This window comes from Agelaius phoeniceus, chromosome 6, assembly GCF_051311805.1.
Source record: "Agelaius phoeniceus isolate bAgePho1 chromosome 6, bAgePho1.hap1, whole genome shotgun sequence".
Lineage (NCBI taxonomy): Eukaryota > Metazoa > Chordata > Aves > Passeriformes > Icteridae > Agelaius > Agelaius phoeniceus.
This window is the reverse complement of record NC_135270.1, coordinates 17,056,951-17,082,954: the sequence shown is the minus strand read 5'-3', so window position 1 is coordinate 17,082,954 and position 26,004 is coordinate 17,056,951. Positions and strand designations below refer to the sequence as shown.

The 26,004-nt window shown below is 46.3% G+C and overlaps 3 long non-coding RNA genes across 3 annotated transcripts in view; all 3 read left to right on the top strand.

The window, feature by feature from the left end:
• The window catches only part of LOC143694339 (uncharacterized), a 153,349-nt gene extending 136,499 nt beyond the window's left edge, over positions 1-16,850 (top strand). Inside the window, exon 7 of the long non-coding RNA XR_013182730.1 lies at positions 16,362-16,850. This is a non-coding gene — a long non-coding RNA (uncharacterized LOC143694339). The remainder of the gene's footprint in view (positions 1-16,361) is intronic.
• LOC143694340 (uncharacterized) overlaps positions 1-26,004 on the top strand; it is a 183,083-nt gene that overhangs the window by 138,898 nt on the left and 18,181 nt on the right. The window lies entirely within an intron of this gene.
• LOC143694216 (uncharacterized) lies at positions 21,389-25,946 on the top strand. The gene is made up of 3 exons (XR_013182568.1): positions 21,389-21,561; positions 22,977-23,128; positions 25,056-25,946. It is a non-coding gene; the product is annotated as an uncharacterized LOC143694216 (long non-coding RNA).

Here is a 26,004-nt window from a genome sequence, read left to right as displayed (position 1 = left end):
ATATTGTGTGTTCAACAAAGAACTACTTTTCCCTGTAGTGTAAATAGGAATTTTGCAAGCAAAGCATGTCAGATTCTGGAATCCTGATTATCTTTAATGGCCCAAGGAGCTGCTACCATCACAGAACCTGAACCTTAAAACCAGCCTGAAAAAGTCTTACCCTAATTGTTGCTTTGATCCCAGTCACTTTTGGTTGTGGGTGGGAAGGCACACGGATGCCTCCTGAGCAGTTGCCAGGAGATGGGATAGGTGTCTGGCACGGGAGAGGGCAGTAGAAAGGAGCAGAGCCACATTGCAGAGCCAAGGTGGTACAGTAATGGCCTTTTGACAGGGATGTGGTTTCCAGAATCTCTCTCTATTTCTGGCAGAAGATGTCAGGGCCAATGAATCCTGGAAGCTCTCAAGTGCAAGTCTGGATATGTTCTGTCTCCGTGTGCCAGTTCTGCTGAAGGAAAAATGACTGCCACACCACTGTCCCATCCCTCAGCAGCTATTTGGCAACCTCACCCCCACATAAACACAGCAGCTGGCTTGCCTGCTATCTGCTGACCCTTTTCTTTTCCTCAACCCTTATGCCCTGAATGGATCAATTTTTAGAATTTACGAAGAGTCAGATGTACAGCTGAGAACTGAACAGGGATGAAAAGCTACTGGAAAAACAGGTGGGGGGTTGCTGGAAAGCAGCATTATTTATCCCCCATGGCCAGCATCAGGTCAAGCAGCACCTCTCCTGGCTCCCTTGCAGTCCTTTGAGCCCCTGCTGAATTTGATGCTTGTTCAAGGTCACCTGGCCACTTTTGGCTCCTGGCTCTGTGCCTCAGCCCTTGATGGGTGTGTTCTGCAGCATGATCAGCCAGGAAAGAAGGGGCAAACCACACAAACCTCACTCACTGGCACAAGTGTTTTTGTTCAGTTCAGACCCTCTCTCTTTCCTCCATCAACAATCTTGGATCCCCCAGTTTCTTTGACAACGTCGTCGGCTCCAAGCAGTTACAGGGACTGGGCAAAGTCAGAATTTTATTTTGGTGCATCTCTCACCTTGAAAAGTGTTACAAAAACATGAAGTCACTGCTAGAAAGGGTTGGAAATTTTATTTCACTTTTTTTTTTTTCTGTCACAAAAGACAAAACTATTCAAACTGTAATTGTTTGTGGTAAATGGGATGGTTTTAACAAGTTTTCCAGCTTACAAAACTGTTACAAGTATTCTAAACCAATTTTTTTCTTTTTTTAATGATTAGAAATTTAAAGGTTTTGCACCTTGAAATAGCATTTCATTTTAAAATTTAATTTCTAGTAGAAAAAAGACATTAAATAGGAAGGAAAAGTCAAAATCCAATATTTTAAAATTATTTTTAACTGTACCAATTTTTGTTTTGCCTTGCTTTGTTTTTTGTTGTTTGTTTTGGGTTTTTTTTTGTTGTTGGTTTTTTTATTTCCTCATGGTTTGTGAACAGTTCCGAGATTTCCTTCCAGTTTTCTTTCTGATGTGGAGAGGAACATCAACTAAAGTTTCGAAAACTTTTATAAGTAAGGGAAAGTCTTCCCTGCCAAGCTCTAGCTACAGCTTGGATATGTCTGAAAACACTGACTGTCAAAAGCTGTGATCTGATTTTACCAGGAAGGGTTTTCTTATGTTGTCACACCCCTGTGTAGCCTCTGAAGAGTGAGTAACAGGGAGCTATTCCTGACAGTTTCCACCTGCGTGAGCTCTTAAACTTTTCTAAAATAGAGTATATCATGTTTTGGAGATGGAGATGTGTTAAGATGCTTGGAGACAGCCAGAAGGATTTGTAAACAGAATTATGTGAGACAGGAGTCAATGAATAAGAATAATGACATGTAGGAAAGGATTGGGAAATAAGTTAGGGATGACTCAGTGTGAAGGTACACAGCAAACAATCACCCATCACTGACAGAAAATGCATGGGAGAGCTTTGAAGCAGAAGATTATCACCAGTAGAGACTCCAACTTGTAGAGGTTTGCAGCTCAGGGGCTCCTTGAGCAAGGAGCTTCATCCCTTTGTCTAAAGGCATGGCTAAGGTATCTGAAACACACTGTGAATACAGAAAAATGCTAATAATTGTGACTTTTTCAAAGTTGAGTGGAACTACTCACTGGAGCCGATGGAAAAGATCCTGTGGCACTTTGTTAGAGCATCTTTCTTTTCCCTACATTTCATTTATCCATGGTTTGATTTCTACAACAGTCATGCCAGTCCTGTGTTTTTGACTTTTACTTTTGCCTGAAAAACCTTTTTTTTTTTGTATAGTAAGCCTTCACCCTTTCTTCCAATGAAGTTTCAATTTAAAAAATAAAAAGTCAAACTGCAATTTAAATCTTTTATTCCACCCCATGTTTAGCCTTATCTCTCTCCCTAGGAGAGTAGTTAATTGGAGAGATGAAGCACTGGGGTGGCTCTGACCCTGAAGAACATCATCTACTCTTTCTTCTCCTGCACATAAATCTCAGTGGTGCACCTTGCCCTTTGCAGCACGATAAGACTGAGTGACCAGCACACACTCAGCAGAGCAGATGAGGAGGGTGTAAGTACAGATAGTTTCCAAATGACCCCAGAGAAGTGCACAAATTATGTTGCTAACAACCATACTCTACATGGCAGGGATCCAGGGCCCTGCAATTAGATGTGAATATTACAGTTGGCTTCAAAACACTATAGAAATAAGAAATTGCAGCCTTTTGGGGAATTAGAGCATCTTTTTATTGGATGTGGGGAGAGCAGATTGGTGGCAGGCTCGCTGCATGTTTTTGCATTCTGGGCTGTTTGCCTGCTCGAGAGGAAGCTATTTATTGATCTCTGACTGTGAGGGTTAATAAATCTCTGTTCAGACTAGTTCAAACTCTGGCCAGGTCAGTCTGAGGCAGATGATAACTGCTTCTTAACCAGAGGCACTCTCTGAAGCTGCTCCGGTCCGGTCTGCAATAAGAAACCAGGGGTTTCTTGATCTTCCCTCAAGCCTCTAGCGCTCAGGTAGTTTGGATTTAATTCACATGGAGTTCTTTTGGTTTTGTTGCATGGCATTGAGGCCAACAGCATTTTTTCCCATCCCTTTACATATTCTGTTATACAGCCGTGCCACCTCCGGTGGGGGCTTGGCGGACAGGCTGGTTTCATTACTCCGTCTCCTCCCCTCCCCTCCCCTCCTGAATGACATCTTCATTAGGAATTTCTGTGTGTGGAAATCAGCTTACGCTCCACACAATATGTGCAAGCCCCCTGGAAGGATTTTATGAGAGGTCACACGCTCGAGCCTGCCTGTCACTGCCCACCCGGGGGCGGCCACCCCAGCCCGCCGCCTCCCCGGGACTTGCCCTTTGATTCCTCACCCTGAGCGCCAGTGCCTCTGCTTCAATAGACCTAATTTCCAATTGTCTCCATGAGCTTTGGAAGTCTCTCTATCACACCCTGAACAAATATGCCGTTTTGTTTTTTTTTTCCCCTTTTTTATTTGTTCTTCTGGGCTCTCTGCTGAATAATCGGTTCTTTCCCCCACTTCCATGTTTCTGCTCTAATCAAGGACAGATTCTTGTGAAAATAGATTGGTCTTCCCACCCCCCAATGTGTGCTTGTCCTTTTTTTTTTTAATAATTTCCTAGAACTGGTAGATTTGGCTGGCCCTCGGGTCTCTTTCGCTGTAGGAGGGTTAAAGGGAGAGCTGGGTGGCCTGTTTGCTTTCAACTTTAACTCTTCCATCCTTTTCAGAGAAAACCCTTTCCCCTGCCCCCTTCCTTAAGAGAGTCAATCTCATGTGATGTAGGAGCCCCTACTGAAACCTTGTCAGCAGCTTTGGCCTCAGGTAATGCCTCCTACCAGCTGCCTTGAGCATCCCTGAACTATGGGTTGATCCTGAGAGGTGCTGGATGTCTGTTGGATGCTTAGTGCCCTTGGCTCTCAGTGGAAATGCCAGGACTCAAGACAGGGACCCTTTTCTCCAGTGTTGTAAGCACACCCTGAAGTGTGGAAGTTCTTGATGTTGAGTTTCATAATTGAGGTTATTGCATTCCCTGGACTTCTCCATTTCCCTGGCCTCCTGCTGGGTGTGGAAAGCACCAATTCTCACCTTCCCTCAAGGGTGCTGGATGCCTGGCAGTGGAACAGCAGGGCCAGATGCAGTCTCACATCTAGAGGAAGGTGAACCTCACATCCAGAGGAAGGTGAACTTCTGCAAAACCTGAGGAGGGTACTAGAGGAATGCAGAAATGCCAAGACTCAGCCAGCCAGTGCATGTGGCTGCCATCTGCAGAGCCCACTGCCTCTTCTGCTGAGCTTTTCCTGGGAGGGTGAGGTGAAGAGGGGGAAAAGGCTTCTCAGACAATTTTTTATGTTGTGGAGCAGCTAAGGTCTTATCAACACTTTCCTCCCCATCTGATCTGTGACTACCGAGCCTTCATGTGTGCACACTGGCTGTGTGTGTGTGTATAAAAATATATGGCTGTATAATTAGAACCAGCCAAGAATATTTGGCTGAAATGGTGGTGAAGGAGGTGGGGGGGAATCAGGGAGTGTCCAAATATACCGATTCATTGGAGCCAGAACTCTTCATGGGAAGTGTCAGGTTTGATGAATTTCCCATTCAAAAAAAGAAAAAAAAAAGAGAAAAAAAAAGAACTTTTGACATATTTTAAACATTCCAATGCAGTGTTTTTAAACCATCACCTCCCAGACTCATTTTTTTTCCTACTTGCAGAGGTTTTTGAGATCATTCTGAATCAGGCAGAATAGGGATTTAAAGTGTGGCCAATGTCCTAAACACTAGATAAAGAGCATCAGTCAGTCTCTTTCTCTCCTTTTCACCAAGAAAAGCTTCCTTTTAAAACTGATTGAAGCTGAAATGGTCCACAGGGATATGTCAACTTTAGCCAAATAGTATATCTGACTAGATGAGGTGATAGCCACCTCTAATTAGAATGTCTCCATTGTGTAATTTAGTGACTCTTCCCCCCTACAAGGTGCACCTACCATCCTACCCTATAGCAGCTTTTTGACTGAGTCCCTTAACTGCGCTGGTTTTTCCTTACTCTCCTCATTTTCCCCTATCTCCCCATCTTCCCAGAAAGGCTCCCTGCTCCCTCACCAGTGCTGCAGAACCTCAGCCTTGCCACAGCAACAGGAGCTCAAGGGGATGGCAGTGCTGGCAAAGGCAGAGAGTACCACACATCAAGACAGTGTGTGAAACCCACGCAGTTCAGAGAGGCTCTGAGGAACTGGACCCACCTATTGAGGATCTAAGCCATTGTTAGAACCTGAGGGCCATGTGGCCCTTTTCTGGAACTTTTGCCCAAACTATTACTCATGCTTGCCTAGGTGGAAAGTCCTTGCAGTGGAGTCCAGATCCCCAAAGGCTTGGTTTGACCAGAGAATCAAATACCTAAATACCTTTGAGGATTGCAGCTTTAGTCACTACATTGACCACCAGTTTTAAATCCACTCTGGAGAACTTATAAATGCTTCTTTATAAGCCTTTCAGGCTGTACTCTGACCCCAACTGGCTTTGTCCTGGCAACACTGAGCACCTCAGCTCACATCCTTGCTCTCCCTTCCCCATGCAGCAATTTCTCTGGGGTCTTGGCCACAGCTCTTCCCTTCCTCCAAGCCTTTGAGCAAAGCAGTCACCTGAGCCACTGTTTCAGCAGGTCCCTGTGGGTTGGGCTAAGCAGAGGTTGGCAGCTGAACAAAAAGGTAATGTAAATTTACATGTCTGCTCACATTCAAATAATACATAGATAGCCCTATGTGTTTATACATATTGAAATATCCATATTATTCTCATCTTCTCATTGGTGTTCCAATACCTTGAACTAGTTCAAAGTCAGGCTGAAGAGCTGGAGGCAAAGGACCCATTTCCAGTGTTCTCTTCTGAGTGACACCACCATGGATGACAGCAGCTTGTCACTGTACCAACACCTGCATTTGGGAGCAGTGGGAGGGACACTCAACAACTCTGTTTCCTTCCTTGGGACACTGGAAAATAATTACTCCTGTGGGTCACATAGGAGCTGCCATCTGCAAGGTTTTCTGCACTTTCCTTGCCACCATCAGGTAGAAGTTCTAGAACTCCAGATTTAATTCAGCTTGAATATCTATTATTGTCCTTTTTTTTTCTTTTCTGTGCCATCCATGTCACCTTCACAGGCTATTTATCTCCTCATGTTCTTTTGCATTAGTTACGAAGGGCAATCTTGTTAGATATGGTGATAAATAGCGGCAAAAAATAATGCAAGCAAGAAATTATGAACTGTTAAAAGGGAATTACACTGTAAAGTATTCAAATGTTAATGGAATGCTCATAAGTGTTGACAACACTTCACAATCCTGGTGATATTTGAGATGAAAGTTTGAGTTTATCTATTTTATACTGTGGCAAACTCAAATCCAAACCCAGACAGAGGCCAGAGGATCGATCTGGTACCATCTGAACTGAGAGCAAATCAAAGTGCTGCCATACTGGGAAGCATTCCCATGGGGGAACCTGACTGAACCCAGCCGAGCAGAGCTTCCCCCACTGATGTGCAGGCAGTGCTGATGCTTCCAGGGGAGCCTGGCCACCAAACCTCTGCTGGTCCCACAGCCCAATTAAGCTCAGCATTGCAATGCCACCTAATTGTTCCTCCATACAGGAGCCGGACTCAATGATCCATGTGGATCCTTTCCCACTCAGAATATTCTGTGTTTCTGTGATACATCCCCCAAAACACCATCCGTCTCTGACCTACTTTTGTCTCCAACAAAACATTTTCTATTCTTATTTTTCCTGCTCTTTGCCCTGGTTTTCAGCTTGGCTTTCCATGCCACGCCTCTGCATGTACCTTCAAGGCTTATACAGCTTTTATTGACGTTTTCTTGTAAATATGGGTTTGGGCTGCAACCCACCCATTACACATTCAAAGGGTGTTTGATTGACAAGTCTCTCCAAATCAACAGAAAAATCAGCTGCACACTACTCTTTTATTTTCTTCTCCGGAGATCTGCTTGGACTGTCCCCTGTGCTGTGCCAGTGCTCAGGCCTGCCTGCTCCCCATGGACATTCAGGGGAGCTGTAAGGCTTCCCTGCATTGATTTTTATGTCCCATGAGCTGTGTGAAGCAGAGGGCTGGCAAAGCACTTCACCTTACAGTGGGGATGCAGGGGCTGCCCTGGAGCTCTCCTGTGAGATCCGTGGTGGGGCCGTTTGTGCCAGGGGTGGTGCAGCCCTGCTGCTGGCACACATGCAGCCCTGCTGCTGGCATGCACACAGCCCTGCTGTTGGCATGCATGCAACCACACCAAAGCAAACACTGCAGCCAGCTCTGTCTCCAGTGCAGGAGAGCATCCCCTGAGCCAGCAGAGGCAGCAGCTCACATCTGTTCAGGCGGCCACACGAGCTGCACAGCCTTAACACTGCTGCTTCTCATTTATTCACCTGCCTTTTTTTTCTTTTTCCCCCTCCACCCTCTTGCAGACGGATTTCCCTCAGACAGGGCCTCCCCGTGGCTGTCTCTGCGTGTGTTGTTCCCTCTGCTGAGTTCTAGGCCCTGCATAGGGGTGGGCTGGGGGCTGAGTTTGCCCGAAGGGCATTGCTTTGTACCTACCAGATGTGCTGAATTTCTCACTCCGGCTCCCTCTGAGCAGCCCCCTGCTTCCTACTGACCTTGCTGTAATTTAGATGCTCAGCCTTTTGCCAGTCCCTGCAGCTGATTTATTCTCCTGGTGTTTAATGTTGGATTTGCCTCTTTGGAGAAAGGTTATAACCACCTTGGAAATGCTTGGAGAGCCGACCTTCTCTCTTTTTTGTTATTTTTTTCCTCACTCCTTGAGAGTGAGCTCCTGTTACGGTATGTGGTAGCCTGCAGTTTCCCCGCTAGCAAATTCTCTGCTGGTCAGATCTCTATGTGAGCATTTGCGTTCTATCATTAAGCTTTTAGAGATCTTGCCAGCCACTGGTTTGGCATCCAGTCATTCTCAGCAGGACTGGTTGCCTGTATCCTGTCTTTAGCTAATGCTCTGTCAACCACAGGGGAAACTCAGCCAACAAGATCTCTATCAGCCTTTCAAGGACCAACCGTTCTGCCATGTGGACTGAAGTCGTATGCTCTGGCCTGATCTATTTATTAAAGAGCTCTGCCAATCAGCAGACCTTGTCAAAAATAATGTTTCCCCTTATCCTCTCCCTCCTTCCTGGAAAATGTTGATGCGAGTGACAAAATGTTTGTTTTCATTGACTTATTCCATGGAAATTTACAGGTTCTGTTGGAAAATTAAAGATACTTTTTCAGCTGCTGAAGTTCTTTCACTTTAAGGCTTTTCAGATTTCCAATAAAAGAAAAATAATTGAAAATTTTCAAGGAAAGGCACTAATCACTTGTTAGCACATGGATTTCACTGAGTCTCAGCTTTGCAGCAAGACTGCTCTTTGCTTAGGCTGACCAGTGATTGCAGGGTTTTCCTATCACAGAGGTGCTCCTGAGGGACGATGCTGAGGCTCTCTGTAGCACACATTGCCACCTGCTCTTTGGGCAGTGTTGGCTACCTCTTACCACCCCCGTTATTGTCCTGCATTGCTGGCGGATTTGACACATGCAAAAATGGTCTTTTTCTCTTGATGGAGTCTGCTGGCTGATTGATCATCTAGGGTTTATCATCAAGCATGGCTTTCAAGCATTGTTTCAGAAGGAGTGGTTTTTCTTTGGAAGACAGGTGTAGTTGTGTGGCTTACATTCTTCTTTGTGTGGCAAAGTTCTTGATCTTGTTACCATTTCTTTCTTCCTGTGTGGACTAGGTGTAGTCATATGAGCTATGACCAGAGTCTTCTTCATTCCTATGTGTTTGGGAGACTATGTCTGAATGGAGGGGCAACTCTCCTAGACAATTCAGACCCAGGACAGGGGGTTTCACTTCACTTATTCTTTAGATGTGTAGAAATCTGTGACAAAATCAAGCAGTTCACACAGTATCTTGCATTTTGATGACTACATGATCTTCTCTTGCTCATCTGAGCACATCTGGTCCTGCCTTCCCCTCCCCTCAGATATTTACCTACTGTTAACCTTCCAGACCTAAACACATGTGGGATCCTGTCTTTGTTTCTATCCAGGCTGTGGGCTTCCTACTTTATGGACCAGAGAGTGAGGCACTGCATCACATCCGGCTCATTAGGCTCTGCTCTGCTGTACAAGCATGAGGGAAGGTGGAGAGGGTTGAGCAGATAAAGCCTGGAACTGCTGCATTAGTGAGATGTGCTCACAAAGCCGCTGTGATCACTGGAATCAAGCTTTAAAGTACTCTGAGCAAATGCTGTATTAGCTGAGCTCTGAGAATTGCTGTGTGTGCATGTGTGTGTGTGTGTGTGCATGCACATGTGTCTCTCAGCCAGATGTTCTCAAGCTCAGCCTCCCTGAGCTTGGCAGACAGCTCTTTCCAGAAACTTGGACTTGTGACTTCAATGCCCAGTGGATTCCTCTGAGCTGGCCTCCAGTTTGTCTGGCACATACTGGCTGGCCATGTAACCCCAGCTGGATTGGTAGGAGAAAGCTTTGGAAACCAGAGAGCTTTGCCCATCCTTGTTGGCCGGGGGAGATGAATCTCTCCCTCTTGCCTGCCCAGCTCTGGAGGTGCTGACACCCCGACACCTCAGTTGTATGGCATAAAAAATCACCAAACAGCTGGTAGGGCAAACACAGGTTTTCCTTTGGAGAATGTGGCTCTGTCAAAACTCAAAATATCTTGAAATATTTTTAGTATGAAAAGTGCTATTTTTAAAATTTTGAAACAACTTTTTAAAAAATGGTGTAATAGGTTATATGGAATATAAAGTAGGTCCAACTACTCTTGTCCAGATTAAAAAAAAAAAAAGGTTGTTTTTTTTTTTTATCATAGAGAATTTAGTTGTATTCATGTTTTATCCTGGCTTTGAAAAGAAAACCCTTCTCATCTAGAATGAATCCATATTAGAGTACCCCACTTCTTTTGTGAAACAATGGGAAGAAAAATCTTCCTATTAAGTTTCACTGTGAACCAGTTTTTGTGAAACTGGTTCACAGTGAAACTTAATGGGAAGATTTTTCTTTAGGATCAAACCCTATTTATGCTGCACATCTGAATCATTCAGTTGGAGTTCTCTAACAAATGCCTGAGTCCCTCACCTGGAAAACAGGAAAATCCCCATGTATCTAATGTGGCCGATCATAAAACATGCACATTGAGTCAAGCATGATAGCAATGAGGAAAAAGAGCGACCCTGTGGGTAGGGCAGTGGTCTCGGACATGAGATCCGGGTTCCCTGTTCCCTGCAAGTGGTCCCTGTGGCCATGGCCCCATCACCTGAGATCATCCTCATTAGATAGCAGTTATGGCTCTGGCAGTGGCTCTCAGGGTGCCATTAGGACCGATCGAGTGCACCGTGTGCGCAAAGCCCCAGCCCGATGACGAAGGTGGCCCGAGGTGATGAAGGTGATTTGGTGCTGGGTATCAGCTCCTTGATTATAAGGAAACATGCAAGCCTTTTTCCTCAAATGCTTCTATTGCATTGCATTTTCTTCTTGGCTCCTTGAGGGGGGCCAGAAAAATGGCAGAGTTAGAAGTCTGCTGGAAGCTCACCAGTGGAGGGGCTGGTGGCACACAAGACCTGACAGAGTTGGGAGTGAATAGGAGTAAACCCAGCAAGGGTTAGGTGAGGCCAGCGAGCTTTATTTTTGAAGCGGCACAGAGAGAGAGAGAGAGAGCGAAGAAAGGAAGGAGGAAACAGCTGTAAGGACATTTTTGTTGCTGACTGGTCCAAAGGAATGTGTATAAACAGCTTTAGATGTATTTTCCTGAGCATGCTAAGTGTATTTACTCCCTGCTCTAATTGGTCCTGCCTGAAGTTAGCCAGGACTAAGAGTTCCCATGGGAAGTACGCCTCACTGACTCAAACGCTCTGCAGACTGACTGGTGCTCACAGTGCAACCTGTGTTTGTGATGGCTCCCGGGCTGTCCTTTCTCACAGCCTCCTGCTGCAGTGCCCAGGGCCAGCCTTGGCCCTGCCCAGGGGTGTACAGGCCAGGTGGCTTTCCTGCAGGGCAGCAGCAGGGCCGGGCTGGCACCAGTGCTGGACCTGGCAGCACAGGAATAAAGGGCTGTGTCTCCCTCCCGGGAAGGCTGGTCCACACAGCTGAGGCAGAGGATGCTTGAATTTATTTCATGAGCCAGCCACAGCTCAATTCTTCACTCAGTCCAAGCAAGTTGCAGGTGAAGGCTCCATGAGCAGACCCTTTTCCTGGTGTGTGCATTGCCATGCAGGCACCAACAACCAAAGGCGTTTTTGCACGTGCAAACGCCCCTGGATGCACACAAAGTGTTTGTTCCCAGTAAAACCCAGACGGACACTTTTTCTGAAGAAAGTGCAAGCAGTCAGCAAAAAAGGGGGGGAAGCATAAACCAGTTTCTCATTGCAAAATGTCGTTTTGATGGAACTGACATTTTTAGCAAAGCCAGTATAAATTTCAATGTTTTGTTTTGTTTGTTTTAAGAAAACAAACACAGAAAATGTCCAAATATGTAATATTGACATTTTCAGAACCAAATGTTTTCTTATTCCATCCTAGCACAGTTCTTAAAATTTGAGTTAACTTTTTCTTAAAAATACTACAAAGAGACCAAAGGAAAAAGAAGGCTTAAGTTCTTCTGAAGTATGTGGGCTTTCCACAAATATTATCTTTTCATTCTGACTCAACACTTGAGCCCATCCATCAAAGTGAAAATGAGATGCCCTCTTTTGGGAAATGCATGTTTTACTCCACTATCTAAGCCAGTTAGTTGTGAAAATGTTTCCAAAGAGCCCTGCCCACGACTGGTGATCTTTTGGGCTGCTGGCATCCTCCAGCCAGCAGACACCTGTAAAATGCATCCTTGGCAGGGTACCAGCACAACTGCCCTTCCCATGCAGGGAGAGTCAAGGCAGAAGAAGGTTACAGCCTAGGCTATCACCTTGTCCAAAAGAAAGATAAACCAAAAATCTCATCCGGATGCTGGATTTCTAAAAATTGCTTTCCCTGAAGGTGCTTGAGGACAAGAGATGTTGAGGAAGGGAAAAGTACGATGTGGGAGCTGCCTCTGCCTTGCTGGTTGCCAAGCTGTGGAGCCAGCAGAAGTTGTTGACAGGAAGGGAAGCACTGGTGTGGTTCTGACAGTTTTAAAGCACTGTGTAAACACTGGTGATAAGGATTGATTATGACTGTAATTCTCCTTCATCCATTATATTGCTATGGATCTTCACAGAGAACCCAGAGTGAGTGAAAAACTGAGCAGTGGGTTTGAGTTTGGTGACCTTGGATGCTGAGCTGGGCTTGGGATCTCCAGCAAGGTTTGTTTCATAAACATGCTGAGCCTCTGGTTTCCCTTCTCTTTCACTTCCACCTTTCCTTTAAAGCTCTCTTTTCTTCTGTGTTTCCCAAATCCCACCAGCCTCTGATGGGCTGGACACAGCTCTCAGGACCTGGCAGCAGAGCCTCCCCATGAGCCCAGGAGGTGATGCCAGTCATTTAGAAGAAGATATTGCCCTCAAATTTACTAGATCTGCTGAAGAGAACCAGTAGCAGGGGAGAGATGGAAAAAATGAGCCCTCAGAAGAGACCAGATTGCTCCCAAGCTGACCTTCAGGGGGTGCAGCGTGTAGAGCACCAGCCACATCCAGTGTCATGCATGATACACATGCCAACTCTCCAGGAGTTTTCCAGAAGCATTTCCAGTCTCCAGGAGGTTTGCCAGTTTTTATCTCATATAAAAGTTGATGCTCTGAGCCCCAAAGACCTCCTGTTCAGTCCCTCAGGACATGGGCTTGCTGTCTATGGCCCAAAAATTCTCAGATTTTACAGCTGGCTGGAGAGGTTATGAAAACCTGGAGTAAGTCCAGTGTGCTTTTGATTTCTTTTTCCTTGAGCTGGCTTTTTCCATGGCTCTTCCTTTATCTTCCTATCCATCCCATGACATCTCTCTCCCCCTTCTCCTGTGGCCCCACACCAAAACCAACTCCACCCTTCCCTGAGTGTCCCAGCTAGGAAGCAAAGAGGTAGCTACGTGCCAGCTAGTACCTTCTTATCTAGTCACAGTATGTTCCCCTAAGGGAATTTTTGGCCTAGGACTGTGTGTATATGTGTGTGTTTTATATGCTTTATTTTTATCACAGAAAGGATAGACAGTACATTATGTCTTCAGTCCAGGAGGTTACACACTAGATAAGAGACAGATATACTACAACTGCTCCAGCCCGTGGAGTTGTGTTCCTGAGACAGCACTGGCAATGTAACAGGTAAACTGTTTCCAACCCCCCACATTTGGGCAGTGGATTTTGTGTCAACAAATCCAGATCCAAGCAGAGATTTCAATGTTGATGTTCCTGCAGACAGAGAATAAAGTCCACAGTGCTTCCTCCATTTCTGCCAGAATTGAACCTTCTCAAAGGCATCAGTCTCTCATCACCCTCATCCTATCCACTCCTCCTCTGGCTTCATTCTCACCCCCTCTGTCCATCTCCAATCTGGGTGTGTTATGTGGTTCAGTGATCCCCTTGGGCTCCTCCAAGAATGCATCCAGATTAAAAGGAAATGGGGGGTGTGTGTGTTTAGGCAACAGTGGTGCCAACAACCTCATAGTAGCACCTGTTAGGTAAGTAAATTTTTAAAAAGGTATTTCGGTATTAAAAGCTAGAATCAGAGATGGTTTATCTGTGCCTACTTCTTGCATCTTTTTTGAAACCATCTAGTTATAATGCTGGACAATGTATACTTGTTTTTAAAAGATTAAGAGTGAGCCACAATAGTGGGTGATTCCCCTCTACAGTGATCACCCCAAAAGAGTGATCCCTTTTTATTATGTCATTTCAGTAACAGTGTCCTTGCCACTGAGCCACAGCTGTGGCAGGCTCCAGTGGGCATCCAGAGTCTGATTCTCAAGCACCATCACCCTCACAAAGCTCAGGGGCACACAGCCACTTCCACAAAGCCATTCATCAAGGGAGGTGTTGCAGAGACTTTGAGTCATCCCACAAAATCCTGCCCTCCTTCACCTCCCCCCAGAGCCTTTGTCTTGTGCTGTGAAGGTTAACAGCATGTTGCAGCATCATGGTGATCCTTTGGGGATGGTGATGCTGGGTTTATTTTCTCAGGAGAAACAGATAAAGGTGGCACCAGCTCCCACCCAACACTAAAGTTAAATTAGTAAATTTATTGTTCTTTCAAACCTGAGGGACGTGATAGGGACTGTTTTGGATTTTGATCCAAAGCTTAGCAAAGCTGTGACCTTTGAATCAGCCTGACAATGAGCAATTGCGGCCGTGCTGCCCCAGCATCCATCAAATGCAATGATTTAGTGCTTGACTGGCATTGCAGAGATAAAAGTCACTGTAACTAAACATTGTCACAAGATGGATGTCTCCCACTTAGAAAATATTGTCTTAACTTAGGCTTTAGTTTCTGGGTCTTTCTGTGAGGGTCTCATCCTGGTGTCTGCATCCTTTATAAATATTATGCAGACTTTAATGAATGTATCTTTGTGGCTTACCTGTGAGATAAGAGCAAACCATCATCCTAATTTCAGAGTGAGGGAAATAAGGCACCAAGGGATTATCAGCAAAGTGTAACCACTCCCTGTGTTACCTAGCAAGAACGATATATATTTCAGTTTTCCTGAATAGCTTTTTTTGTAGCTCTTTATGCATATTCAGCATGGCTCTGGCTGGCCCCAGGTCCAGTCCCAAAGGCCGACAACCTTCACACATCCAATCCCTCATGTCTTGCACTTGGCAACTTGAAATGAGAGACATGCAACATACATCTCAAAGCCCTAACTCCCTAACCTGTGAGGGCTTGATATTGCCTTTTTGGTGTCCTGGTGCTTCTGTTCATGCCACAGATATTCAGTATACATTTAAGTTTAAAGTAAAGCTGACATCACCCCTGCAGTGTTATTTTCAAAGACTCCTGTGGTAAGGCTAATTAGGCCATTACAGTATCTTGCAAGATTTATAATCACTGGCGATATCAAAGGAATATATCAAACAAATATCAGATTATGTTGTGCCTACGTCTCCCTCCCCTTCCACAAAACTCCACACTGATTATTCCAGTGCTACTCATGCAATACAACTGTGGGGCAATCTGTTTTCTCAAGGTTTCAGATGAGGAAAACCAGAGCTGCTGGAGCCCAAGTCAGCAAAATCCATGTAGTTCTCACAGCCTTCTCCATCTGCATGTGTGCTCAGCCTCAGCCATCTGCTGGGAGTGTGCAGGTTGAGGAGATGGGGCAGGAGATGGTCCCTGCCTCATCACACTGCTGGGTCCAGTCGATCTCCGCAATAGCTACACTGCTACTTGAGCCCTTTAGCAGCTTCTCACCTGCACCTTCAGGAGAGAAGGGACAGATTTGTTTTTGATTTTTCCTTCCTACCAAAGTCCCCCTTTCTGGTTCAGCTTTTGGCACAGCTTTTCACTGACTGATGATCAGCTTGGACACCAGAACACTTTCAAGGTACAAATTAAGTTCTGAGCAATAACTTCTGCTACTCTTTATGCCTGGCAGCTAGTCAGAAGCTTCTCCCAGGTCCCCCAGCCTCCCAAAGACCCTCCTCACCCACTGTGAGGTTCCCTGTTGCCAGCTCTCACTGTATGGCAGGGTTTGCTGGGGCAGTGCTGTGGGACTGGCAAGCCCACAGCCCAGGTAAGCCTTTCTCCTCCAGCACTTTCCAGCTCTGAGACTGTTAAAGCTTGCACATTCCTGAGGCTGAGCATCTTACAGTGGTTTTGGAAACAGGTAATTCTGCCTGCCTCTAGCTTGCTTTTATACTTCCAGCTGCTCTGCATGGGCAGTAGTAGGGCTGGGGTTTGCTTCTTCCAGTGTGCGTGGTGGGACTGGGTCCCTGCTCTGCCACACAAGCAATAATTTATTGCTGTCCTGGGTGAGGAGGGACTGGCTGTATGCCTGTGCAGTGGGGCTGGGACCCAGTGGGTGCTCTTGCCAGCCAGACGTAGCAGAAATGCTTTCATTCCAGCTAAGTGGTGTTGGAAAAGTGTTTTCTTTTAATCCTCTTTCTAATTTTGGGCTCTGAACTCAGTGCCCAAAACACACATACACCCGAGTCTAAGGTCCAGCAGGCCAAGATACATGTGTCATTATGGGGACTGTACAAACAGGAGCAGGATGGGAGGGAAGGAGCCAAACAATGATGTCTTCTTTCTGTCCAATATTTATTGTGATTTTCATGTGTCTGTCCCTGGCTACCCTCAGGCGTGTCCATGGTAAGTAGGGTTGAGCTGCATCTTCCTTGTTTAAGCCAGACCTCCTCTATCCACTCCATTTGACTGTTTTCCCCCTTTTTAAATTCATTTGTCAGATTTTCCATGATGGAAGACAACAGAGGGGGCATCACAGCAGCTGCAACACAACACACTCCTGCCTGTTTCCAGGCTAAAGTCACTACAGCTCCCATCATCTGTGCAGCACCAAAACAGGACCAGGAGCACAAAAACAGGACCAGAGCCCTACGTGGGGATGGGATGAGGAAACAGCCAACCCATGCACAAACACAGCCATATCTGCCTGAAGGATGTGACCCCAGGACAGGATGCAACCAGGCAAGTAAAAAGCCAACAATTCATGAATATTTTGCAGACAGACCTGAGGACATTTTTAAGTTCTAATGGAAAATAATATTTGATACTTTGCAAGTCAGTAAAAACTGATTTTATCTATGTGACTTTTTCTGCAAGACAGGCAATGACATCACATTATTGATGGTATTCTTTGTACTCTGTCCTTATTTTCACTGTTTCCCATCTCTTACCCCAATCACTCATGAATTGCTCACTCATTCAGCCACATAGTTAAATGGACAAGAATACAGATCAGTTGGACCTTGAAAATCAAGGGGTTTGTATTTAATATATTTTCACCTGTGAAGCAAGACAGTGATATTGGCTGAAAGTGGATGCTTCCACAGTGAGTTTCCTCTCTCACACTTCCTCAGAGACCCCTACTCACCATATTTCACCACCTCGTGTGTCTGCACAGGCACTGGGTACTGAACAGAGGCTGTACTTGGAGCAGTGCACAAAATATTATATTCAGCACACTAAAAAAAAAATTAAATTATCACGTCCTGAGAAGTTCCCTAAACATTCTTAAAATAGATTTTCCCATCATTTTGGGTCTCATGCAGAACCCTGGTTGATGAGATCTGGGAATCTGCTGTTAATTTGCTCATTAGGAGGTGTTTTTACAACAGCTTTCAGCACTCATGAGTTTTGTGCTCTTTCTAAAACACTCCCTAAACTTCCAATAGCAAACTGCATGAGGGCATGAATGCCCTCTTGGCTGATCCCATTGATCCCCAAAAATCAGCACTAAATCCCGACTCCCCCATGGTCTCCTTCTGTCAGCATGGTGCCAAGGCAAGAGTCAAACACGTTCGTGTGCCCAGATATGCCATGACTGCAAAGTCCTGGGTTCAGAATAGGCCTGGAGGAGCTTTTACCTGTCTGTCCCAGGAATGCCCCTGCTGCCTCTGCCAGCTGCGTGTGTGCCAGCAGCGCGTCCTGGCCCGTGACGCGCGCGGAGCAGCAATGCGCCTGGGAGTGTGCTGGGGAATGCCGAGGATGCCACAACAGGAAACACGGAGACATAACATGTCCAAGTGGGGTAACTGAGGCAGACGGAGCAGGAATGCGATTACATGACCCCCGCGGGATTTGGCTGGGACGCCGGGGCATGCTGAGCTCATTCCTCCGTCAGAGGGAGGAAGAGAGTGGAGCGGGTCTCGCCGCTTGTGTTTTATCAGATAGAACCAAACGGCATCAGCAAACATTGTGGTTTGGGGGAAGATGGATTCCAGCACATTCCCCGGCTCCCTCTCTCCGTCCCAAAGTACAGCGAGAGCAAGTGAAAGTTTCCACTGGTGTGGGAGAGGGAGCCACCTGCCAAGGCTTGCCAGGAAGCCAGTGGATGCCAGAGGGTCAGGTTAATTCAGTGTGCAGGCTACGGGGTCCTTTTACGTGCTCATTCTTCAATGCTATCAGGAGTTTTCCTTTGAAAGAGTTTCAGGTTTTTAACTTGAAAAATACCACTTTGTCCAAAATAAAACTGTCAGGGGGGGGGGAGAAAAAAAGATTTCAGTGTCAGTTAATGCAAATAGTCCCTTGTCAGTGGTTTTAACTCTGGGAAATCCTGCACCAAAAATATTTTATGTTCAGTAAGAGTATTATGAATATAGAGAACATGGAGTAAAAGGACCCTGAGACCCTATTAATAAATCATCTGTGTTCTTTTCTAGGTTTTGAAGGTATCTTAGTGTTTTATGTGAAGCTCTGAGAAAACAGAGCTACCAGTCCATCTGTGTAACATGGCTTGCTCATTCTTCTTTCTCAGCCCAGTTTGCAGCCCCTTTGCATTTTATGCACAGCTTCCCAAATTCCATCACTTCATTAGGAAACAACTCTGTCCAGCAACACTGGCAAGAGTAGGATCAGATCTGAGGTGCTCACAGAAAAGCTGAGAACAAAATTTTCAAGAGTTTGGAAAACAGTTCTCATAGCAACTGGTTTGGGTTGGTACCTGAAGCATCCCTCATGGCAGGTCAGAATCATAAAGGGGGCCTCATCAAAACTACTTTGCCTCCCAGATATAGTTCCTTTGAATGATTCCTGCTTTTTCCAGGTTGAACACTGCTTCTAGGTTAAATCAAGGTAGCTTTTCCCCCTTACCTGGCAATACTGCAAGTCTCACATCGGTATCTGAGCAAGAAGTGAGATAGCTTCCATTCTTCTATGCAATTCAGAAGTCAGGATGTTTATTTAATTTTCTAAACTATATGGACCATGTCAGAGCTCTGAGCTCTGCTGGAATTTCTGAAATGGTTGATTATGGGTTTCAGTTCACATTGGAGAGGAGAATTTAGGTGATTCTTGGTGCATTTGGTTCATTCATATTCCTGTTCTTGTCCTTCCTGGTTTTAAACTGTCACCTGCCAAAAACATGCTGAGGTCAGGATTCAGCTGGTGGCCTGGCTGGTGGGAGAAGCAAAAACTGGCCTGAACTTCCCTCTTTTAGCTTTGCCTGAGCTTGGGAGTGCTGACTTTAGTGAAAACTTGTTTTTATCAGTCTTCAAAGCTGCTTGCTTGTTACTCAAGGGGCAGGGAGGCAGTAGACTCCAGCTGGTTAAAGTCACTTCTCGGACCACAGACTTTGACCCCTCCCCAAATGCTAATTTCTTGTGCCAACCCAAAAAAGGTTGCTCAGCTCCTCTTCACTGTCCCTACCCCTGCTCTTTGACAAATGTAGATATTGCAACTCTTTTTCTTTTTTTTTTAATCAATTTATTCAACAGTCTCTCTTCTCTTGTTGTTATGTAACTATCAACACATATACAATCCAGAAACACCTCAGAGTACCTTATTTATTTTCCTTTTACTAATAGGCTGCCGTTCCTAAACAGATGGCTGAAGAGCAAACCCAGGCTCCAGGCTTTAGTGCTGAGTTTTACTGTATGGACCCTGGGATGTTTCTGAGCTGGTTTCTTTGAGAAATGAGGGAAGTCCCAGGGATGGTTCTGCTGTGAGCAGTTCTGCTGGCTGTCCTCCTTCCCCTGCAGCCACAGCCAGGCAGCCAAAGGATCAGCCGTGAGTACTTGGAGTCCTTCTCCCAGGAGGGACTGAGCCAGGTGGAGGAGAAGGATGGCAGGAGAGGCTGCAGTGTGCCTGTGTCCCCAGCAGCCCTCAGATGAGTTCAGCCATGCAGCTGGATGTGCATTACAGTAGCCTGAAATGTCTCTTTCTGCTGACAGCTGAAGCTGATGATGCACTGGGCCAGACGTTTCCTTTGCCCAAGCACCAGTGAGTTTGGCCAAGATCTAAGGCAGGGCTTGAGGCCAGGCTGAGAGAAGAGGCAGGGCTGTGCCCAGCTGTGCAGCCCTTCAGCAGAGAGCCAGCATTACCACCCTGACCACAGCCGTGCTCCTGCATACAATAGCCAAGAAAACCTGCAAGAACCATTGGCTTGAAACATGCCCATGGGGAAGATGATTCTCCTCTGGCTCATTAACTCCTGAAAAGACTTTAACCAGGGCCAGCTTACAAAAAAACCCAACCCAAGCTCAATAAGACAGAGACAAGAAGACAGCTGGTTAGCTATAACTAGTGTATTTAGCTACTTCCCTAACCATTGTCCCTAACCTATTAACCTTATTAATGGTTAAACACTCTCTGTGTCATTGTTTGCTGTTTCTGGCCAATTCAAACTCTTTCAAGTGGGAGGAAGAGTGAAGCGTGGAGGGAAACCAACACCAAAGGCCTACTTGTATTTTACAAGACACCCAATTAAATGGCACCTCAGGTTACCTATAAGTGTCACTTGCTTTCCTGTTAAGGGACATTTATTGGAACTCAGAAATGCATGAATGAGCAGAGCTCTTAACCTTGCCTTGAGATTGGTGAATGCGTATTGTGCCTAGCTTCCATCCTTTGTACTTAGGTGTTATTTTTCCTTTATCTCCACAGTATCAGAGAGCTTCAGTTTTCTGCTTATTTATCTCCATGGTGTCCTGAGGACTTCTTAAAAGAATGAGATCTGACTAACTTGTCCAAAGTCACACAAGAAACTGGTGGCAGCACAGAGGATTGATGATTTGTCAGCATGACAAGTGGGTGACCATGAACTTTCTAGAGCACCTCAAATGTCACAGCAGCCCTTTGGCCTTGGACTCTTGCCCTTCTTGCAGGGAGGGGTTGAAGCTGTGCTGGCCTTGTGATTCTGGGTGCCCTGTGGCTGCCCATGCATGGCACAGCTGGAGTCATGGGGGCTTTCCCTGGCCACGGGGCTATAGCAGGTAACTCATGCCCCTGCTCATTCACTGATGTCTTGGCCTCCCACCAAACTGAAACTGTGGAGAGGGGCAGATCTGCTAGACCACGTATTTTTCCTCTTGCAACCAGATGTTCAATAAGGATTAAGCCAAATCTACCACCTTAATTTCTTACTTCCTCACTTCCAACCCCTGCCCAGTGGCCACGACATTCTGTTTGAACCAGGGATGAACCTCCTCTGATAGATGAAGACCCATACCCAACCTTTGTCTCAGACTTGAACCAAACTTAACTTGACTCTTCAGTTGAGTTTGAAAAGTTGTTTCAACATTTTTTTTCAACTTTCACATTCCTCTGCCCTCTTAGGGATTTGACTGGAGGTAGAGGCACCAAAATACCCCTAGGAATGTTGTTTTAGATTAATTTCTGACCCTGCTGATTAACCAGTCTTTCTGATCCTGGTTAACTGCTCATTTACAGGCCAAAAACCCACTTGGGCAAGATTCAAACAAACATCCAGGCCAGCAGCTTCAAGTGCTCTCATTCACAAGTGCTCAGTCAGAAATCTCTCTGCTGGGTTTGGTGGCACTGACATCAAAGGGACAGCATTTTTCATTGCATGACCACACTGACGTCACTACTGCAGAGCCTGATGGAGGATGGAATGAGCAGATCCTGCCAGCTTTCTCTGTCTGGATTTGGCAGCACGCAGAGGTTTTGTGATGAGCTCTACTGGAGGTGAGGTGATGTTGGACAGCTGTGACACCCCTCTGTCAGATGTGGCACTCAATAACCTGACCTCAGGGACAATACTGAGCCTTTCTAGGAGTCCATTGCTAAACTGTCATGCTACATAAATAGCTCTGTGCTTTCTTTTTCTTTTCTTTTTCCTTCTTCTTGTTCTTTTATCTGACAGACAGCCTGGTTCACAGAACAGCATGCTGGGAAGATGGGCTGATAAGAGTGCTCTTCCATGCAAAGACATCCAATATTTTCTCTTGAACTGTCTTTCCTATTCCAGTGCTGATCTACTACCACATGCTCCTGCAGATGCTGCTGTGGTCCTTGTCTTGTCCTGAGAATTTACTGAGCCTTGAATGGGCTGAGGGAGGTATGAGGGCATCAGGACCACCCAGTGCATGGCTGCTGCATTGTCCTTACATCACTCAAGCATCTGAGCAACAAAACATTATGCAGGAGATAATGAACCTTTTGCAGACAGTTAAAAAAATCAGCCAGTGGCATTTCAGCCAGTTAGGATGGCTTGAGCAGCTTCCACCTGCCTAGCCCTGCCACTGAGATAAGGCCCACCTTGCACTGCAAGAAAAGTAATTGAGGGGCAAGAGGGAAGTGGCAGTGAACATTCTGATGCTTAACATCGGTTAATGAAAGATCATTTAACCAACTGCAAAAGCAAGAATGGTCACTACTTCAGCTTCCCAAACCCATGGTGCCTCAGCACTTCTCAGAATTGAGCTCCCTGTAGGACGACACTGCCAGGATGAAAGGGAGTTTAGTTTCAAGCAGATTATTGCTTCATAGCACAGGGGACACAGGGACTTCAGGGCTTGAGTCTGAGCTTGACAGCCCCCCCATACACATTTCAGATGTCCTAGTCCAGCCTCCAGCCCTCCTTCCCTACCACAACAGCATAAAGACAAACCACCCAGAGTTGTTGCTTAAAGGCAGAGCTGGCTGATACCATTTTGATGGTGAAGTACATGCATCTGGATGGATGCTGTGTACAGCAGGACTCTCTGTTTCCTGAGGAGATGAAAGATCAATTATGGGGCATGCAAGTAGTGATGCCTCCAGTGGGACTGAGAGAGCACTAGATTCCACAGCTCTGCCTCAGGCAAAGAACACGTGAGTCCTTAAGGTGGCTGCTTTGCTTCCTTGTTGGTTTTTTTTTTCCTACTTCTCAGAGGAGACAGGGAGAGGTGAGTTCCAAGATTATCATCTCCCTGCAGGCAGCAGTCACATCACCCCCACCATGATCTGAAACCAGATAAGTTTCCAGGTCCATTGCCTGGTTGCCCTCACAGAAGTTACCTCATAGAAACCTCATCTCACTCCATAGGAAAATGATGATGGAGCCCAGCTGTTTCTTTATCTCAACTGATTTATCTTTCCCCCTTCTCCCTCCTGCCCAGGTTGTTTGTTGGCACCTCCACTGCAGTGTCAGTGCCAGTATGCAGCAGAAGGGCATCTCATCTCTGAGCCATGCTGGATTAGGAGGTGGGGGTCAGCACTTCTCTTCCAGCAGATACCATCCAACCCTGACCTCCACCATCCACATCTGCAGGTCAGTGCCCCAGAGCAATGTTCCTCCTTGACCCTGATACTTCCACCCAGATGATCATTTTAGCTGGTAAAGAATTTTCCTAACATTTGAAGAAACAAAGACCTAGCAAACCAAAATATAACTAGTGCCCAGCTGCCTCTTTATCTGGCTGCGCTTTATTTGCACAAGCTGAAGAACTTCATGGTGCCAGGAGGGATGCGATAGAAGTTCTTTGTCTCATAAATTACTTTGGCCCAGTCTTCCCCCGGGAGATAGGACTGAGAGCAAGAGCTGGCAGCGTGGGTTCTGCTCCCAGCTTTGGCACTGACCTGCTGCATGACCTTGGACAACTCACTTCACCTCCCCTGAGCTTCTGTTTCCCCTCCTCTCCTTTGTCTGCCTTGTTTATTTGGACTGTCAACTCCTAGAGAAAGGAATTCAGCCTCCCTGGCAGCTTGAAGATTGCATAGCGTGACAGGAGCCCAATCGGACTCGCTTCTGGGAGGTACTACAGTAAAAAAGCTCACAATGATGACTAGAATCTAGCATTTGCTAAACAATTGTATGGGAGTTTTTGCTTATTAAGGGGCATACATGAACTAGCAGAACATCTCTGACGGTTCAGAGAGCTTGTCCAGGGACAGCAACTGTTTTTGTTCATTTTCCATGGCCACACTGAAGACCATATCTACCAGCCCCATAAATATTGACATCTTCTCCCTGTCCCAGCTGCACAGTGGGAGGAGTGGGAAGCATCTGCCAAAGAAAAGGGAATGTTTGTTGGAGGTAATGAAGAAGGCTTCTCTTGGAGTCCTCCCCCTTGCACACATCTGGACAGATAACAGCTCTTGTGAGAAAGGTTGAAAGAGCCAGGGAGGCCTCCTGGGAAGGGCAGGGAAACACTCCACTTTGGAGCTGGTTAGCACCAAGGGCAGAAAGGTGGAGAGAGGCTGTGGGGGCTAACGCAGGCCCTGTCACCCAGAAGCCAGGGATGGAACAGACAAAACCAAGGCCACCAAATGCCTATGGGGCAGATCATCTTTAGGTGGAACCACAAGAGCCTTGATTCCAGAATGCATCTCTTTCAGGCATGTGCTACAGCTTTGAAATCCATTTTACCCTCTGGATGGTATCAAAAGGTGTAATGAAGGGCTTGCCATTGCATTTGTGGCTCTTGAGGAGACTCCATGGTCACCCACTGCCTTCCACTCTGCCCAGAGTTCTCCTGGCAGTTCCCCTGCTGTCCCTCGGCCAAGAGCACAGCCTTCTCTTCCCGCTGAGTGACCCACAGCTGGTACACAAGGACATCATGATAGGACAGCAATCACAGCGTTTGTGCTACATGCCACTCCACAGATATAGCTAAGAGCAAATTGTTTCTCTAACATGCCAAGGATGCCTTCAAAAAACCTCTTACCCCACTACCCCTTTGGCCGTAGCCCTGCAGCTTGACAGACTCCACTGGAACGCTCGTCTGCTTTTAAAATGTCTTGAATGTATTGCATGTATTGGCCTGTCATTGGTTTTCTCAAGCCCCAGCGATACAGAGAGGTCTGCTGGGAGTGGTGTGGAAAGCAGCTCCTTAAGTGATGCTTTCCAGTTGACAGGACTGGAGGGCAGGCACTACCTGCTGTTAAGGGAGAAAGCCAATCCAGTTGTTAATCCATCAACCAGAGGCCAGTGCAGAATTGTTCTCCCCCCCGTGCTGCTCTCCAGTGCTTTGTCCATTTATGCCTGTGCTGGTGAAGGTCCTTCCCCTGCCAGCCTGCCCCCTCTGAAGCATCCTTCTGGGATGAGTTCTTCCTACCCTGGCAGTGCCTGGGAGTGCACAGAGGCTTTTTCTGTCTCCAAATGTAACAGGTGGCATGAAGAAGGCACAAAAATAGGAAAGATGATCTAAAAGAATAAACTCCACCTGGCCTTAATTCCCTACTCCCCACTGCAACAGGAGCTTTGGAAACTCAAGAGACAGATGAGCACACATGGAAGAGCGATGCTCAGGGGCAGAGTGAGCAGGAGTGAGGATCTCCCTGTGCATTGCCACTGATAGTATTTACAGATCTGCGTTCTGCCACTGCATCCATCTTGCTGCACAGCCTGAGGCCATCACCACATGAAACAGGTAAAGGGCAGTGGCTGCATGTTTAAAGGAAACATAATAAGAAGAAAAAAGTCTGCTTTTCACAGCTTGCAGGTTGTGGTTAAGCAGTTACTCCTTTCCATGGCAGTCGCTGGGGCTCAGAGACCACCACAGACATGCAGTTGCCAGGGTCTGAAGGGTGAAATTCCTGTGTCTCAGTCTCCAAATTCTTCAAATAGTCCCTCCAATTTTTATGTTTTCATAAAGGCATGGCCTGCTGCCGGGTGACCTGGAAGAGGCATCGCAGTGCTTTGTCAGCACACTCGCCTCACTGCAGAAGCTAAGGACCAAGTTGTCTTATTAATCATTTAAAAAATGGGGAGGAAAAAAAATATAAAAGGCACAGTTCTGGCTAATTGTAGGGGGGAAAAATGAGGTCAGAGTTCATTTTTTTCTCTGCTGTCACTTCACAGTTCACTGGCTGACAAGGAAAGCAAGATAAGAAGAGACTGGAGATAGTTCAGGGAACTGAACTCCCTCTCCCAAGGAGAAGTGGGGGAGTTCAGGTTTCTGATGTGGATGGAGAGGCAACTGTGCTGGGTGTTGAGCCACAGGACTTGGCAGAGGGGATGCCATAAGCTGCTCCAAGAGGGAGCAGGGGGGTTTGGCATGGTGCTCATGGAGCAAGCATGTCTCATTTTTTGCCACCCCATAAACGTACTGACGTTGGTGCTGCTTGCAGGTAAGTCTGAGCTGACAGAAACTGGGAGCCTCCTGCACCAGCAGCCGTGCAGGATTTCAAGCAGATACATTTGAT